The sequence below is a fragment of the Syzygium oleosum genome, unplaced genomic scaffold, assembly GCF_021117445.2.
Source record: "Syzygium oleosum isolate NSW1041296 unplaced genomic scaffold, Sole_v2.1 Sole_v2.46, whole genome shotgun sequence".
In the NCBI taxonomy this organism is placed as follows: Eukaryota; Viridiplantae; Streptophyta; class Magnoliopsida; order Myrtales; family Myrtaceae; genus Syzygium; species Syzygium oleosum.
Window position 1 is genome coordinate 2,096,557 of NW_026607530.1, and position 17,792 is coordinate 2,114,348.

At 41.6% G+C, this 17,792-nt stretch overlaps 2 pseudogenes; one reads left to right on the top strand and one right to left on the bottom strand.

Annotated features, from left to right (window-relative positions):
- Positions 1–246: 246 nt before the first annotated feature.
- On the bottom strand, positions 247–3,287 carry LOC115693953 (disease resistance protein L6-like; annotated as a pseudogene).
- Positions 3,288–5,069: 1,782 nt separating this feature from the next.
- On the top strand, positions 5,070–16,260 carry LOC115689356 (uncharacterized; annotated as a pseudogene).
- The last annotated feature ends 1,532 nt before the right edge of the window (positions 16,261–17,792 follow it).

Consider the following 17,792-nt stretch of genomic DNA (forward strand, 5'->3'; position numbering starts at 1 on the left):
TACATCCAGCTTTGTTAACGACGTTAATTTCAAAATTGAGTCAGGGAGTTCCCTCAAGCTATCGCAACTCCTAAGAGAGAGGTGCTGCAGTTTCCGTAATTCTCCAATTTGTTCAGGCAATTTTTCAAGTTCGACACATAACTCAAAACTCAAGTCAGTTAGCTTCGCCAGTTTCCCAATAGAGCAATCAATTTCCTTCAAGGAAAAAAATTTAGAAATAGACAACTTCTTTAAACGTGGTTTCCGAGGAAAAGTTTTTTTTTTGGTAAGGAGGTTCCAAGGAAAAGTTAATGTCCCATGTATCAACGTATTACAACAAAGAGTGAGAACCTTCAATTTCTTTGCCCCCTACAAAAGCCAATGAAACATTAGGACAGACAAGAAATAAATATGGATTTAGGCTACCAATGAGAAAACTAGATCATAAATCCATTAGATTTTTACCTTCATTGAATGAGAAAATTAGACTAAGATGGAAACTAGCATACCTTGATTAGGCTCTGGAACACATCTTCTGTGATGTCAACCCTAGAAAGATTCACCACAACTTGGTTTTCTAGATGCCACGAACTAGTTGCCTCAAACCGTTGACGATGGGCAGCGGCAGGTCCAGGAGGAATAGCATAATCGTGATCCAAACTTATCCATTTCAACTCGGAAAGACAGCCTGTAAAGTCACCTTGGCAGCTTACCTCACACAACGAAAGAAACCGTATATGCGGGAACCGCTTAATTTGCTCCGAAGTGACAATTATAGGATCTGCCAACGAACCCCTCGATTTCAAACGGAGTGCTTGAACCCTGTCCTTGCTCTGCCAATGACATTGAGGAGCAGAAGTAGGAATTTGTCAATATCCCACTATTTTATTTCATAGAAGAAAAGAAAAAAGTGTAGCAGAAGAGTAGCTCCCAATTCAAAAATGTGAATCATCAATTAAGAAGAGGTTATAAGCAATTTTCTATTCAAATTTGGCCATACTTTACCTTTGGTGATCTTAAGTTGTGAATGATGTCATCTATATCCCACAATCTGGTTCCCTCTTGTTTAGCAATTGCCCTTCCAAGGTCCCTAAACTGATTGTGCATCCAGAAGCTATTATCATCTAACTCCTTTATCATGCATCTGTTAATAAGGACCTCGATGGCATCTACTGGGTAAAACTTACAAGCTTTCCACATGTACATTGGATTAGTCTTATTCTCACCAACGAAAAAGCACGCAATATCAAGGAATATCTCTTGTTCATTCTGCTCTAAGGCATCATAGCTAATCCTTAGCTTTTCCAAGACATTCGGATGAGGTTTTTCGTTTAGTTTCTCTAGCCATTCTTCCCATATTTCTGTCTTTTTCCCAGAAAGCGATGAACCTATTGCTTGAAGAGCTAGTGGTAGTCCATCTGCAGTAGAGACAATCCTTCTTGAAAGAGTGTAGTAAAGAGTGTAGTAATTGTCTGGAGGAGAGTCGTCATTGAAGGCATGCCTACTAAAGAGTTTAATTGCGTCTTTGTCGCTCAACTGCACCATTTCATATTCCTCAAATTTATACTTAGATCCCCTGATATTTAGAACACTCTTGTCCCTAGTAGTTACAAGTATTCTAGTACCAGGACCCAAAGATTTTTCTCCAATTAGTTTTTGGACCTGGTAGGCCTCATCAACATCATCCAATACAATTAACGTCTTCTTGCAAATTGTTTTTTCAATCATATTGATCCCATGATCAATGTCAAGAATCCCACAAGTTACTCCAGAATAAGAGATATCACACAATAATTTTTTTTGCAACTTCTTTAAACCCTTGCTTTGTGCCGTTTCACTCACGTCTTTTGCCGTTTTCCTCAGGTCTTTTGCCGTTTCCCTCACGTCTTCAAGAAAGCTGCAGTTTGTCCCAAATCGAGGACATAGTTGGTTGAAGATAATCTTGGCAAGTGTTGTTTTACCGATGCCGCCCATCCCATAGATTCCAATTAGCCGCACACTATTAGAGTCGATGTCTAATAAATTGTTTATGGCTGCTATTTGATCCTCCATTCCAACTAAATCTTTGGTTACTTGTCTTTCTCTTGTCTTGAGCCTGACCACAACCTCTTTAACAACTTTCCTGATAAGTTTTGTATCGCTGCCACAAAGTTGAAAGTTTCAATTGAGAAAAGATGATAAATTTGCATGTTGACCAGCCATCTACTAAGCAACCAGGTGGGAACGTGATCGAGTTTAGGATATATCAAAATTCAACGTTACCCCCAAAGCTTTGGGAACATGATGAATTACAAAATTGAACATCCATTACAAGTTTAAGGAATACAGGAAGTGAAATGTCTGATCTTTATGTCAAGTGGAAGAATCAGATTTTCTGACAGAAAAGGCAGAAGAGTCAATATATGAACATCTAATAAATTACTTTAATAAAAGATTTACTTATGTCTTTTGACGTGGAAAAAAACTTTGCAAAGGCAACAGTTCCTTAATCTCTAGCATCCAATAGGAATCTTAATACATACATGGATTAGAGCCAAATTTTTCATACGATGGAAAATTGGTGAAAAATGAAATTATAATAACCCTATTATTAGGTCAGAAAAATTTTGGAAATCTCATGTTTTAAAAAAATAAAAGAAGAATTTGAAACTTTCTGTTTAAATTTAGGGAAATTAGGGTTGGAATATAATTAATGAATTTTTATAAGAACTATAGCCCGATTGTACAAAATAATTTTCACAATCATGGTTAGATTGTTACCCTGAATCTTCCTCTAGCTCCCATCCCCTGGTGCCACCAACATTTTGGAGAGCCTCCTGCCACTTCTTTATATCCTTGGAGCTGAACTTATTCCTCTGATCCTCCTTCTTTTGCTCCAAATTCGATATGTCGTTCTTGTATAATGCGGTATCCAACTTCACATCAGCGGGTTTCACGTGGTAGAAGATGGGCAATATGACCTTCTCATCTTCTTCAAATTTAGTGTTATCCACCATCTTCGCAAGCTCGCGGAGGCACCAGTGACTTGAAGCGTAGGTTTTGGAGAAGATGGGTATGTAAAGCTTGGAATCATCGATCGCTCGCTCAAGGTTGCCACTAATTTTTTCACCCGGTCGAAGTTCTTCGTCATCGATGAAAACACGAATCCCGGCACATATCATGGCTTGGTGGAGGTTATAAGTGAATCCACGACGTGTATCGGGTCCTCTAAAATTCAGGAAGACCTGGTACTCACCTCCTAGTGTATTACTGGTGCTCGTTCCTGGCTCTGAGTTCACCATAGGATCACTTCACACTTAGCAGGGTCACCCCCCCCCCCCCCCCCTTCTCTCTCTCTCTCTCTCTCTCTCTCTCTCTCTCTGTGTCTCTCTCTCTCTCTCTCTCAAAATAGACACCATTGAAATACTTCTTCAGGGCATATTCACACAAAACCTTGCGGTTCTCGAATGTGAAAAGCTTTTTCCACTAGACCATCCTCCCTTAGAAATTTACAAAAGGAGAACCAATGCGTTACATTAGAAAAGGAGAAAAGGATGTTTACTATAAGGATTTGCATTGTGTGACTCACGGGGTTTAATTGAAAGTTAAATGTGGACAGGCAACTTCGGTGGAGCTTCCAATTTATAGTCAATAAAGTTGGTGGCTTTACAATTAATAAGGTGGAGGACCATTATGAAGGTGTGCCTTTTTCCACATGCCCATTTTCTTTCGATTTTCTACTTCATCCTTTTAAATTTTGGATTTAAAAATATTTGGTTCTCAAATATTTAAATCACTTCTATAGTCAGACATATTTAAAATCCCAATACAGTATTGTAAAGTCACAATTTATCTATATAAAGCAACAAAGTATTCTTAAGGAATCACCTCATTATAACATGTGCTATAGAGATTGGATTTGCTGCATTCTCCGCAACGAATGCTACACCTGAACACTACCTAAGCACGTACTTACTACTCACTAAAAATTATTTGATTTGATCTCTTTGCCCTAAAAACTTACCTTTAATTATAATTACGTACCTTTAACCACTCAAATATTCTCATAAATGTGCCTTCGTATTAAAAAGCAAATGATTGCGCCAATCTTTTATAATACTTATTTCCTTAACAATTATTAGAATGTGCGTATGGTGTAGTTGGTGCAGTTTGGACATCAAACCTAACCAACCTATATTAATATTAGAATCGGATGAGAATTGTGGATTATCGATCACTGTTCTAGAGTGGTGAGAGGAAATGCAATGAAGGCCTGTCAATGGCCTTGATGCCACTCCATCATGGTGTTGCTTAGAGCACGGAAAGAAAGAGAAACCGTGATGCTCTTGACCATAAGAGACGACTTTGCTTAGCTGAAGAAAGGAAAAAAGAGATTAATGATGGCCATTGCTGATATGGGCCAAAGGAGAAAGACGAAGAAAGTTGCAGGGAAGACGGCTTTTCATGTCGGCCACTCATTGTTTCCTTTCCGAAAGACGGAGAAAGTTGCAAGGGGGTGCCTTTTCATGTCCGCCACTCATTGTTTCCTTTCCGAAAAGACGGAGAAAGTTGCAAGGATCCTTTCCGAAAAGACGGAGAAAGTTGCAAGGAGGTGTCTTTTCATGTCCGCCACTCATTGTTTCCTTTCTGAAAAGACGGAGAAAGTTGCAAGGAGGTGTCTTTTCATGTGTCTTTTCATGCTTCTGCTGAATTTCCTCTTTAAATTACAAAGGGCCTAATTCCCTAAAAACCCTCAAATTTTAAGATTTGTTCCAATTTTATCTTGAATTGTTTTTTGTCTCATAGAAACCCCTCAACTTTCATTTAAGTCCCAAATTTGCCCACTATTTGACCTTCGGTCCAACTTTTTGTTAATTGTCCATCGTGGCATTTCCACGTCAGAAAAAGTCCAGGATTTCAGACACTGTTCACACGAACTGTTCATCTTCTTTGCGATTACTGTTCATTGTCTTTAACCTTCACCTGCCTATCAAAAGACACAGAACTCTACTTACCCATTCACCTTCACCTTCACCTTCACCTCCCAAAACACACGAAACTCTTAACTTACCCAGTCACCTTCACCTCAACCTCTCTCTCTCTCTGCAACCATGCTCGAAGAATCAGTGACAAGTGCACCGTCAATATGGGCGACCATGCACAGCTGGTTCACGCCAGTGTTTTCTCCGTGCTCCTCAACCTCATGATTGGCACCATTTTCACCACATCAAGCCTTAGCAGCCACAAACCCAAGGAAGAAGAAGGAGACCCACATCAACAACAAAGAAATCACGAAGATAGCCCAAAACCCCAACACCTCGCCATATCTGCATCAATGTTGCAGAGGCTCAAGTCCGTGAGTTTCTACAACTACAGATCCCAAGAACCCAACACCCATTTTGGCAAAACCCTTGAAATGGAAACCCTTCATGGGTTCTTACAGCAAGGCTCCGAGCTTGGACAAGAACAAGAGGGGGAAAGCGAAAAGGGAACTCCTTTCTTGACCAGATCTCCTTCAATGCCGGACAGGCTCAAGTCGTTCAATCTCTACAAGTGTGTGTCCCAAGAAGCTAGCTTTTCACAGACCTATCACAGTTCTGAGCTACCCTCAGGAGCCAGAATAACACGGAGCCCAAGCTGAGGAGGAAGAACAAGTTGACCCAGCTGGAGATGAGCCCAAGCTGAGGAGGAAGAACAAGTTGACCCAGCTGGAGATGAGGAACCAGAAGAACAAGATGAGCAGGAAGTAGAAGAAGTTGAAGAAGACAAGGAAGAGGATGAACAGAGTCTTAATGATGTGTACAGTCAGCTGAAAGACAATCAGGTTAAAAAATCAAAACCGGCACCAAACCAACATCAGGCGAGAGCAGCTGAACTTCCCCATTTCCAACATCTTCAAATGTGTGAAGGACGGCAATGTGATCGGGAGAGAGGTGCTGGGATTGTGTATCATGGTAAATGCCAAATGATGTATTTGTTGGATGACAAATCGAGCAATCCGGACCTTACCAAAAAAAAAAAAATCGAGCAATCCGGAGGTTGAAGATGATGAACAGTAACCGCAAGTTGAAGAAGATGAGCGGTTTGTATGAACAGGGAAGTTGACGTGGCATTTTTATGGACGTGGCGATGCCACATGGGACGAAACCCTAAAGTTTGGGGTTTTTTAGGGAATTAAGCCAATTACCAAGAGGAAGAGGAAATTCCCCTCGAGAAATTTGATTTAGAGGATCTCTTCATATTCTTGTGTTGAGGCCTATTAAATTTTATGTTAATATTTATGTTATTATTTTGTAAGAGTAAGAGATTATTTCGAAATAAATTATGAGGATTAGGAAATATCGAGAATATTTAAGAGATTCGAGTACAATTATAATTTTCATTAGATTGTTTAATCTATAATTGAATCTAGCGCTGCTCATTCCGTGAACGTAAATTATACAATCGAACCATATAAATCCGGTGTCTAATTCAATTCCTTATTCTATATATTTTATTCAATTGTTTTTTTTAACTAAACCAAAAGATATTCAACATTAGGAATTCATGAATAAATGCATAAAAAATATCTTTTATTTTCTTAAAATATTGATCGATATTTATAGCTTAAACTCGTGGTTGATGATAAAATTTGTCTCATTGCCTTCGTAACATTAACTCCAATCATAAGGACGAGATTTGAAGAAATCTACACGACCAGTTTCTTCTAAGATCCCTCTGATAATGCATGGTGATGTTCTTTTATTGCCGTTTTGTCCATTGAATCACGCCAGCCCGTGTGTACCTTTCACTTTCCTCCATTATCCATGATTTTAGGGTCACATGTATTTTATTTATTTAGGTTTGGACGCAACATATCAACAAAATCATAATTTTGCAACTACAAGACATATTAAATAAGTCGATTTCGTATGATTTGACAGATTTTCATGACATTTGTTAATTAGACATTTTTTTTATTAGCGTGGTTTAACATAAACCATTTTCGTATCGCGTTTCTTAATATATTTTCATGTGAAATTGAAAATCTCTAGGAATATTACTCTTTTGGAATTTGAATGGTTGTAGTAGCACTAATGAAGATCAGATAGAGCCTAGCCACAATTATTAATTTTTCGGCATGTGTTTATTTAAATATGTTTTTCGTGGCGTTATTCACTGTATTGACTTGTTGACTAAATTGGTGCAGTGTACAGTGTACGAAGTCTTCGAGAGGATGACTTGTCCACATTCTTTTATATCTCATTTACAACACTTAGTATCCAAATCATTTGACTCAATCAACACTGATTTATACACAAATCGGTCTATCCATGTGCATTAGATTAGCTCCATTCACAGGATGGCTAGCGAGATACTCCGGTAATGAGTAAAAGACACCATTATCAAATATGAACAAAATATTGTTTCAAGAGTAGCATTCAAAATACACATAATGCATTCACGATGGTTTATACGAACCCAACTTTGCACAAATTATGTATAAAACAATCCTTCCAAAGACATGGCAATCGTATATCATAATTATGGTCATCTTTGGCGCTACTTCATACAACTTAGAAACATCTTATGGAAACGCTATGAGGATGTACACCCTATGCTTTCAAGCCATTGCCTCAAACAATTGGAATACATAAAGTACGCACATGCTTACTTTTTAATAAATTGGAAGATCATGCAATACCATATTACAATATCCCCAAAGTGTGCCAAAATGCCATTCATCAAAATCACATTCTTACCTTTTAATTAATCATGCATGTCGCAGACAACTTTAATATATCCAAAAGGTTTTAGGCATGTGAAAATCAATGTTATCGAACGGATAGTTTTGGGACTACTTCGAGAGCTAAAGGTAGCCCATTTGCTGTAGAGACAATGCCTTCTAAAAGGGTGTCGTAATTGGCCGGAGGAGAGTTGTGGTCAAAGGTGTTAGAGATATTTAGGATATTCCCTCCGATTTTTTATACTTATTTTGATTATGGATATATGATTTGATTTCCTTAGATAATCATCTATCAAAGTCTATAAATAAGCTTTCCATCTACTCTTCTTCACATATCGTAATGTACACAAATTCCCTGTTTTCTCACTTCCATTTTTTACATTTAACTTGGTATCAGAGCCGATGTTCCTAAGAAAATCCTAAGTGCACCGGTGCACATCGCACCCAATGCACCCATGCTCCCTGTACCCTAATGCACATACAAATAAATCCTCCATTCTCGTTGCCCAACAGTCAATAGTATTCACTTCGTACGCGCAAGTCTAATCTAATTTAGACCTCCGGCAAGCCATGTTAGCTTAGGATATTAATAAAAAAAATGCCATGTCAGATTTCTGGCCAAACAAATTGGAGTTGGCATTAGAAAGATTGTTTTTAAAAAAATTTGGCACTTAATTGATCCGGCAAAAACTTTTAGTACTAAAGTGAGCGTCATACACAACTTATGGCACTTCTAGTGTCATTCTCCCCTTGTTCAAGATAACCTCGGTGAGTGTTGTTTTACTAATGCTACCCATCTCGTAGATTCCACTGAACCGCACATCACGAAAACCGATGTCTAATAAATTGTTTATGGTTGCTTTCGATCCTCCATTCCAACTAAATCTTTGGTCACTTGTCTTTGTCTTGTCTTGAGCCTGACCACAATCTCATTAACAACCGACTTGATAAGATTCCCATAGTTACCACAAAGTCAAACAGTTTCAATTGAGAAAAGGTGAAAAATTTGCATGTTGACAAACCATTTACATGTATCAGAGCCCGAATCTGCCTCAATTTTTCGAATGCGTAGCTCTTGTTTGTCAAATTCTAGCCATTCTTTTAGATTGCATTATTTGGAAAAAAATAACATCACATTCATTAATGGGAAGTGCTTTATTACATTCTTAATGTGGAAAGCTTATCCACCAGAGCATACTCCTTCAAAAATTTACAAAAGAAGAACAAGCGCGTTTCATTAGGAAAGGAGAAAAGGATGTTTATGGTAAGATATACAATGAAATTCTTGATTTGAAAGCCCGAAGTCCAATACCACTTTCATTAGTAAGAGACGTCATTTTGGACGTTTGTGTTGCGTGACTCACAGGATTTAATTGAAAGTTACTGACAGGTAACTTCACAGTAGCTGCAGCTTTCAATTTATAGTCAATAAAGTTGAGGGCTTTAGAAAAAATGAGATGGAGGACAATTATAGAGATGTACCTTTCCACACGCCCAATTTCTTTCGAGTTTCTTCTTGGTGCCTTTGAAGTTTTGAATTAAAAGAGATCCGATTTTCAAATGTTTAAAGCATTTATAATTTATTCTATAGCTATATCTAGGGTTGAACATATTTATATAGATAAAATCACAATTTATCTATATAAATGCATAATAACAAAATATTTATAAAGAATCTCTCTCATTATGATAATTGAGACTACGAATAATTAGAAAAATTTTCCTTCATACTATTGAGATTGGATTTGCTGCATTCATTACATAAAATGCTCCACCAAAGCACTACCTAAGCATATACTTATTACTCACTATGAAATATTTGTTTTGATCTCTTCACCTTAAAAACTTACCTTGTATCATAATTAATTACCTTTAATCACTCAAATATTGTCATACATGTGTCTTTATAATAAAAAGCAAATCTTTTACTACACTTATTTCCTTATTGACAACTATTAGAACGTGGACATGATGTAGTTATTGCGGTTTGGACATCAACCAAACCAAATGATATAAATGTGAAATATATCTCGAGCCACAGCCCAATCAAGCTAGACCGGATGAGAATTATAGACACTCGACCTCTATACAAGAGTGATGAGAGGAAATGCAAGATGGCATACCCATGTCAATGATGCCATCCCATCATGGTGTTGCTTTGAGTGTGGAAAGAAAGAGAGACCATGATCGTCTTGACCGTAAGAGACGACTTTGCTCAGCTGAAGAAAGGAGAAAGAGAGACTGATGATGGCCACCGCTGATATGGGACAAAAGGGGAAGGAAAACGACGAAGAAAGTTGCAATAATGGGGTCTTTCAACGATGGCCACTCATCGTTTCCTTTCTTCTTCTTTATTTGCTTCTAGTGAATTCTCTCTAAATACGAAGAGGAAGAGCTCTTATTAGAGCTCCGAGGACTGCACAGAGGCAATTGAAAATTTCCCCTTAAAGGTTTGATTCAGAAAACCAAGGTTTTCTTGGTGAAATTACACAAAATGAAGCCAATTAAATCTTGTGTTAAAGATCGGGATACTCTCGACTAGAGAATTCAACCATGGAAAGATAGCTCAACTATAAGGATTGATGTGGGATGACTTTATATCGTCATGAGTCAATTAGTGAACGGTTATGGATCGATTCGGCATAAGTATATGTAGCCGGATTGCGGGTGATTCCGCACGGTGACTATACTAATTGCGAACGACCCTAACTCGATTCCATACGATTGTATACCTTGGGGTAAGCAAATTCATCCCACAAAATTACATGATAACCGAGGGTCATCCATGAATCGAATAGGCTCAAACGTGGATTGATTTCGAATTAATCATGGAAACCCCTCAATGCATCCCACTCGTGTAGGTCGCGTCAGAGCCGCTTCCAATCGAATTTAGCCACAAATTTCAATCCGATTAAGGGTGTCGATTTTTGGATAATTAAGGAATAATCTTATTAGACGACACTTAATTAGCTCCGTAATTAGCTCCATAATTATCATTGGCCCTTAATCTTTGGACAAGTAGAAATAGCAAATTACTGGAGGCCCAAGCCACACGCCCAAGAGAGGAGAAAAGCCCATGAACAAGTTATCTTGCCCAATTCAAGCCCATTGATGGCATTTGTAATCTAGCACATTAATGCCATGTGCTCAAATAGTACCCTAAGCTCTTATGACCTAAGATGAGGCTTGTTCATCAAGATTTGCCTCATTAATGCACCCTTGAAGATAAGTTGAGAAGAAACTTGGCTTTGGTCTTGCAAGAAGGAGGAGGGGGTGCCAGCTAGGAGAAGGAAGGGGAGAGGGACTAGTTAGCTCTTTTAGTTGGCTGTCAACCAAGCCCACGTGCCCTAAATTGTAGGTTATGACAGGCTAATGTGAGACTTGGAAGAGAAGACTTACAAGAAGAGCTCTTGGCTCGACAAATGCCAAGAAGAGATCTTACAATCTTAGGCTAGCATAGGGCCTCAAGTGCTTTTGAATTATTAGCCTCTCTCATCCAAGCAAACTTAAGGGGGGAAGCATTCCCATTTCTCTCTCGTTCTCTCATTTCTCTCATCTCTCCCTCACTTTCTCTCACGCTCACTCTCTCCCTCTCATTTTTCTCTCTCTCGTTCACCCTTCGTCCACCACCGCCACTCACTGTTACCATCGCTGTCCACCTCCATTCGTCGCCATATGTTGCCGCCGCGAGTCCGCTTGCCGCCTTAAGCCATGATGTGCATCGTCCGGTTGCTTGCTCGTTTGTCGTCGTCCGTAGATCTCATCCCGGTTTAGGAAGTAGATCCCCTAATCGTTGGCTAGGACATCGTGTTTCGTAGTCGGACGTAGTGTCGGTTCTGGTTCCATAATTTTCGAAGGTGATCTTGCTTGTTCTAGGAAGAAGAAGCTCGCGTACGAATTTTATACGATTTGCTTGTGTTTTGAGGTTTGGGAATTAGTATATTATTGTCACATGCATATCTAGTCGCAAGGAAAGTCTAGTATTACCACATGATTATCGGGTCATGAGAAACCGTTGTCAATTGATTATTTTCTATCATGTGCTTGTCTATTTTTGTGAGAAATCGTCGTGGATTAGTTAGGTGTGATTAGACATGGCCACGGGCCGGTTTTGGCCCGGAACCGGCCCGAGTCAAACTCGGGATCGGCCCGTTGACCGGGCCCGTGGTTCGGAACTGGAACCGGCCCGTGGCCTACGGGCCTGGTTCCGGTTCCAAAAAAAAAAAACTGCTGCTGCAGCCCCGCGTTCCCACGCCCACCCACACCCACCTCCTCCAGTCCTCCTCCTCCAAATCCCTCCTTCCCCCTCTCCCCTGCGCCTCCTCCAGTCCTCCCCTTTTCTCCTCCGCCCGTCCCCCGTCTTCCCAGATCTGACCCCCGCCGTCGTCGCCGCCGTCGTCCTCGCCCATGGCCGCAGCCGCCGACGCCCCCTCCTCCTCCGATTTCGCTACCCTGCGCCTCCTCCCCTTTTCTCCTTCACCCGCCCCCCGTCTCCCCAGATCTGACCTCCGGCGCTGCTGCCCATGGCCGCAGCTGCCGACGCCGACGCCCCCTCCTCCTCCCCTCCTCCCGACCCCCGCCCAACCTCCGGAGGAGGATGACCCCCCCGCTCCTCCTCCCCGTCGCCATCCCCCTCCCCCTCCCGGCCCCCTCCTTCTCCCCCTCGCTGCCGCCCCCGACTCCCGCTTCATCTCCTTGCCGCCTTGAACTCCACCTCCGCCACCGTGGCCAAGGCCGTGAAGCCCGATTGACGACCGACGGAGGACCAGGCCTGCAATTTTTATTTTATAATTTATTTTATTAATTTTAAAATTACGAACCGGAACCGGCTGGAACCGGAACCGGAACCGTCCCGGAACCATCGGTTCCGAACCGGAATCCGAACCGTCCCTTGCGGTTCCGGTTCCGGCTCCGGTTCATATATGGCCACGAACCGGAACCGGCGGTTCCTGAACCGTGGCCATGTCTAGGTGTGATAAGTACGCGTAGAGGATTACTCGGAACCGTTAATTGATGAGTTTAGTGCTTTTCTTGCGGATATTGATCTATAAGGAGGCATTGTTGATTATATGTTATTGTCGCTGCTTGAAATCACGCTCTGACTTTCCGGTAAGAGACTCGCATAGTCTTGGACGTACGTGGAAGCACGCCGGGGCCGGGTTTCTCTCTTAGTACGGCGATATTGAGGCACATCGTTCCGAACCGAAATAGGCCTAAGTTGGTGCTCGAGCGTATCGGGTCAAGCTATGGGTTCTTGCTTCGAGCTCGGCACTTTCTATCGATTCGGTTCCGGTAAGTCATAACATATACTTTGTTACAAGCCTTTGAAGCTCTTGCATTGGCTTAAAGCGGAGATAAGAACCGATATGGGTGATTGTTTGCATGTGTGATCATATTAACGAACCCGTCACTGATGGATTTCAGGGCGATACCCAATGGATTTCGAATACCGCTTGCAGATGGATTTTGGAATGAAACCCAATAGATATTGGATGTCGTCATCGAGAGAGGTTGAGACGTTGCCATGCCCGACGGGGCGGGATGATACCCGGTCATGTCGAAAGTGTCGATGGATTTCGGTTGTGGCCAATTGCGATCGTAATAATCGAGAAACGTGTGAGATGTTGTAAATGCTATTGTGCATGGCTTCATGATTTGGATTCTTGGATAATGTGTGCATTGTAGGTACTTGATGCCCTTTTTCGTGTTTATAGACAAGGCAAAGCAAGGACTTTGTTATTGATCTTTCACCGACATATTAAGTTCCAGGTTTTGCATGTTTCCGACACGAGGCATCCTCTTATACGAGGATTAGGCGATTTACTTATTAAGTTTTACTCGTTTGTTGTTGTTCACCTCTTTTTAGGCTCGTAAGTATGACGAATGTCCACATTGTCCGTTTCGGGTTACTCGTAGATTCGGAAGTGGAAGTAACCGAGATCGAGATTGCAAGGAGTGATACCACCTACCAGAAGTACACTACTATGGTGTGGGTTGACGAGGGGCTAGTGTTGACACCTGATTTTTAGTCGACGCGTCGATAAAGATAGAAAAACCGAAGTAGGGGTTTCCAATTGCGACGGAGCCCATTTTTCGAACAAAAAGTGTCATCTTTCAATTATGTTTATTGGTCTAGCCTTAGAAAGCAATTTCCTATTCATTTCATTTAAAAATCCGAAAAGTTAAACGGTTGACTTTCGAGTTGACCTTTTGGTCAAACCTTTAGCCAAAAGTTAACCTCGAGTCAAATTTTGGCTTTTTACACAAAAAGATTCCTTTTAAGTTTAATTTCACTTTCGACCAAAAAAAAGTTTAATTTCACTTTAGAAGTGAAAGTTTTAGAAAAATTCAAAGATTTGACCGCAAAATCAAACTCTTAATGAAAAGTCAACTAGGGTTTGACTTTTGAACAAACCTTTGACCAAAAAATTTAAAAAAAACAAAAATCATCAAATCAACTCATTTTTGCTTTAATTTGACTTTGGCATCAAGAATTTTGCGAAAATCGATTAAGAACCTCATTTTTTGAATTTTTCGAATTTAGGTTCGAAGTCAACCAAAAATAAAATTACTTTTGCTCTAGTCATAATTAGGCTTAGTTAGCCACCGAAAGCCCACTGCTCATGGGTAAACGCTCTCCGTAGTGGAGCTCCTTCCCTATCCCAATGGTGATAGTCCTCCTTCAAACCCTAACTGGTCATTCCCCCTTTCAACACCGCTTATCTCCAAGTCACTTGAGAGTAATCCCATTCGCTCCTCTCCCCATTACTCCCGTCCGTAAAAATCTACTCTTAGTCATGCCCTAATCAAGCTCCCCCTCCCCGTTGTAAACGCTTTCCTTTGAGGCGTGGAAAGCTCGACTGGGACCCGCCTCCTTGCTTTCGGTAGGTTTCCACTCCAAGCAATAGGACCACGGTGAATTCGGGATCGGCGAGCCCCCCTTCCTGTATAGTCAACCACCCATCTTTCATTTCGCTTCCCGTAAGTTGTGTCCTCACCGATCGCGACCCCTGGGTCCCGGTCATCCCCATCCTTCCTTTCCACCTCCCATCCCTTTCTCTATTTAGGAAAGGGAAGCGTTCTCAACTCGGGGGAGGAATAGCGCTTTCTCAACATTTTCGGGTTCAAACGGAAGATGCAGGAGCCGGCGCCTAAAGCTGGTCAATCACAAGTCCAGTTAAGTTTTGGCATTCGGGGTAACCCAAAGCACTTTCGTGCCGCTACCTCTAGAAGTGTAGCTTAGTCTTGCTCAAAGGAATGGGGATCGTTCGGCGTTCGACGGCTAGTGCCTCTCTCGAACAGGTGAGGGTAGTACACCTTCTCCGGAATCTATGGAAAAGGAAGATGATAATGTAGCTCGTGTGGCTGCCTGTGTAGAGAACGGGTGATCTTTGGTCGGACGACCTTGTCTTGATAAAAGGCGACATCCCCCGTAGAAAGACAAAAAGAATGCGCATGAACTTTGTATGGGAAATTGTACTCGAAGCCAAATGTCAATTTTCAAGCTTTCCTTAACACAATGAAGAGATCATGGAAAACGGAACAAATAGAATGTGAGCTCATTGAACCGGGATTCTTCTCTTTTTCCTTTACATCTTTAGAGGAAAAACAGAGAATTTTGGATTCAGGCCCTTGGTCCTTTTCGAGTAACTTACTTGTCCTCCAACAAGGTCATCCGGATACCCCCGACCATTGCTACGAATTCACGCACTGCGCCTTTTGGGTTCAACTAGCAGGTATACCCCGAGGGAGGTTAACAGAAGACGTGGCTCGGGAAGTGGCAAGGAAAATCGGCGAAGTGTTAGAAGTGAAACTAGAAGCAAGAGGAGGAGGCCCTAATAAAAGCTGTAAAGCACGAGTTCTTTTGAATCTGGCCAACCCATTAAAGACAGGCGCCTTAGTAGATCTGGAACATAAGAAAATTTGGGTGGATTTTAGATACGAGAGACTCCCGCACTTCTGCTACTCGTGCGGGAGGATAGGGCACTATGCGTCCTCGCAAGGAAGTTCCCTTTGAAGAATCAAGGCCTCAATGAAAACAAGAGGGGTAAATTTGGGCAATGGTTGAGAGCGGAAGTACGAGAACCTAGCCCTTTTGGAAGATCTTCTACGGCAAGAATATCCCTATCCCCGAAGTAGACGAGATAGTGCCGGAAACTCAAAGGGATCTCATCCCTAGAGAGCTTGCACTATCTACATCAAAAGGCAAGGCTGTTTTTGGGCGGATTGAAGACATACCTAGGGAGGAGGGTTTGAATAAGGGAATCCGACCTGCTGGATTGTCTGAAGAAAATCAGATTGATTGCACAAACCAAGATTCCCAGTTGTTCATGTCAGAATCGACGAAGAAGGGTGGAATTTCGAAACACCCTGGAAAGGTGAAGAAAGGAATGAAATCTTTTAAGAAAGTGGCAGCTTCAAGGAAAGAGAAAAGAATCAACCCGCAAGGATTATGTCAGATCCTCTACCCCTCCATTAATGAGGAGACACTCCTCGATGCTCCAATCAAGGTGGTCGATGGAAGAAATGACTGGGCTCTGGTGGCTAGCCCTAATAAGCCACCGGGGATTATATGAAACTTTTGAGCTGGAACTGTCAGGGGCTGGGCAATCCCCTGACAGTCCAGCATTTCAGAGCTTTAGTGGCTCAAGAAAGGCCTGATTTAGTCTTCCTGATGGAAACTAAAAACAAGAGAACAGTTGTTGACAGAGTAAAGAGGAGAACCAATTTCCAAAATATAGAAATTATCGATCCCGTAGGAATTGCAGGGGGTCTGGCAGTGATGTGGAACGAAGAGGTATCGGTGATTGTGGAAGATTCATCTAGAGAAGTAATTAACTTGCTATGCAGGGATCAAGAAAGTGGAACTCTCATGCGTATCACCTTTCTGTATGCCCCCACAAGCTTCCGGGATAGGCTCAAGTCGTGGAGCCATTTGCGGATGATAAGTGCAGCCTAATCAACTCCCTTGGATATGTGGGGACTTTAATGAGATCTTGTACCATTGGGAAAAAACTGGGGTAATGGAGCGGAGCACTACGGACTAGTAGCATTTCAAGATTGCTTAAACGAGATGTTCACTCATGGATATTGAAAGCAAGGGATGTGCATTCACTTGGGCCAACAACGGGGAAGGAAGTGCAACGTGCGGGAAAGGTTAGATAGGGCCCTTTGTAATATAAGCTGGAGAGTGTGCTTCCCAAATGCGGAAGCCTTTGCATTGCCTGCAATAGGGTCCGATCATAGTCCAATTCTGTTGTCCCTCCAACCAAACAGGATTAAAAGGAAAAAAGAATTCAAGTTCGAGGCGTTTTGGCTGGCCGATACAGAGTGTAAGGAGCTGGTGAAAGAAGCTTGGGGTGAACTGGAAGATAACCCAATACCGTTTGCTAGAAAATTAGAAAAGACCACTGAAGCCTTGAAATTATGGAGTAAGCAGAAATTCTCCAATGCCCACAACCAGATCGAGATCCTAAAAAGAAGACTTACGATCCTTACAAATTCAGGAAATGGAGGTACAAGCAGAAAAGAAATGCAGCATATCAAAATGCAAATACAAAAGTTATGGCAACAAGAAGAGCAATATTGGAGTATGCGATCTCGCATTAATTGGATTAAGTGGGGAGATAAAAACACGAAATATTTCCATGCAGCTATCATGTCCAAAGAAGACAAAGGAACAAAATTTCAATGCTGAAAATTGATGATAATTGGTGTAGAGACCCCAAAGTTATTAGCCAGCACATTGCCAGTTATTATGACTCCTTGTTTAAGACAGTGGGTACCAGGAACTTCAATCCAATTCTAAACCAATGTTCCTTTCCTAGCCAAGAAGAAATGAATGAGGCTTTGATGGCACCGGTCACCTTAGAAGAAGTAAAACAAGCTACATTTCAGCAAGGAGCTACAAAGGCCCGGGACTGACGGGATGAATGGCCTATTTTACCAAAGATCATTGGGAGGAATTACAAGACGATTTACACGGACTAGTCGGCTCCTTCTTCCAATCAGACACCTTGACCCAAAGCTTAACAAAACACACATCGTGATTATCCCTAAAGTTACATCCCCGTAAAGCATCACACAATTCAGACCTCATCGCCTATGC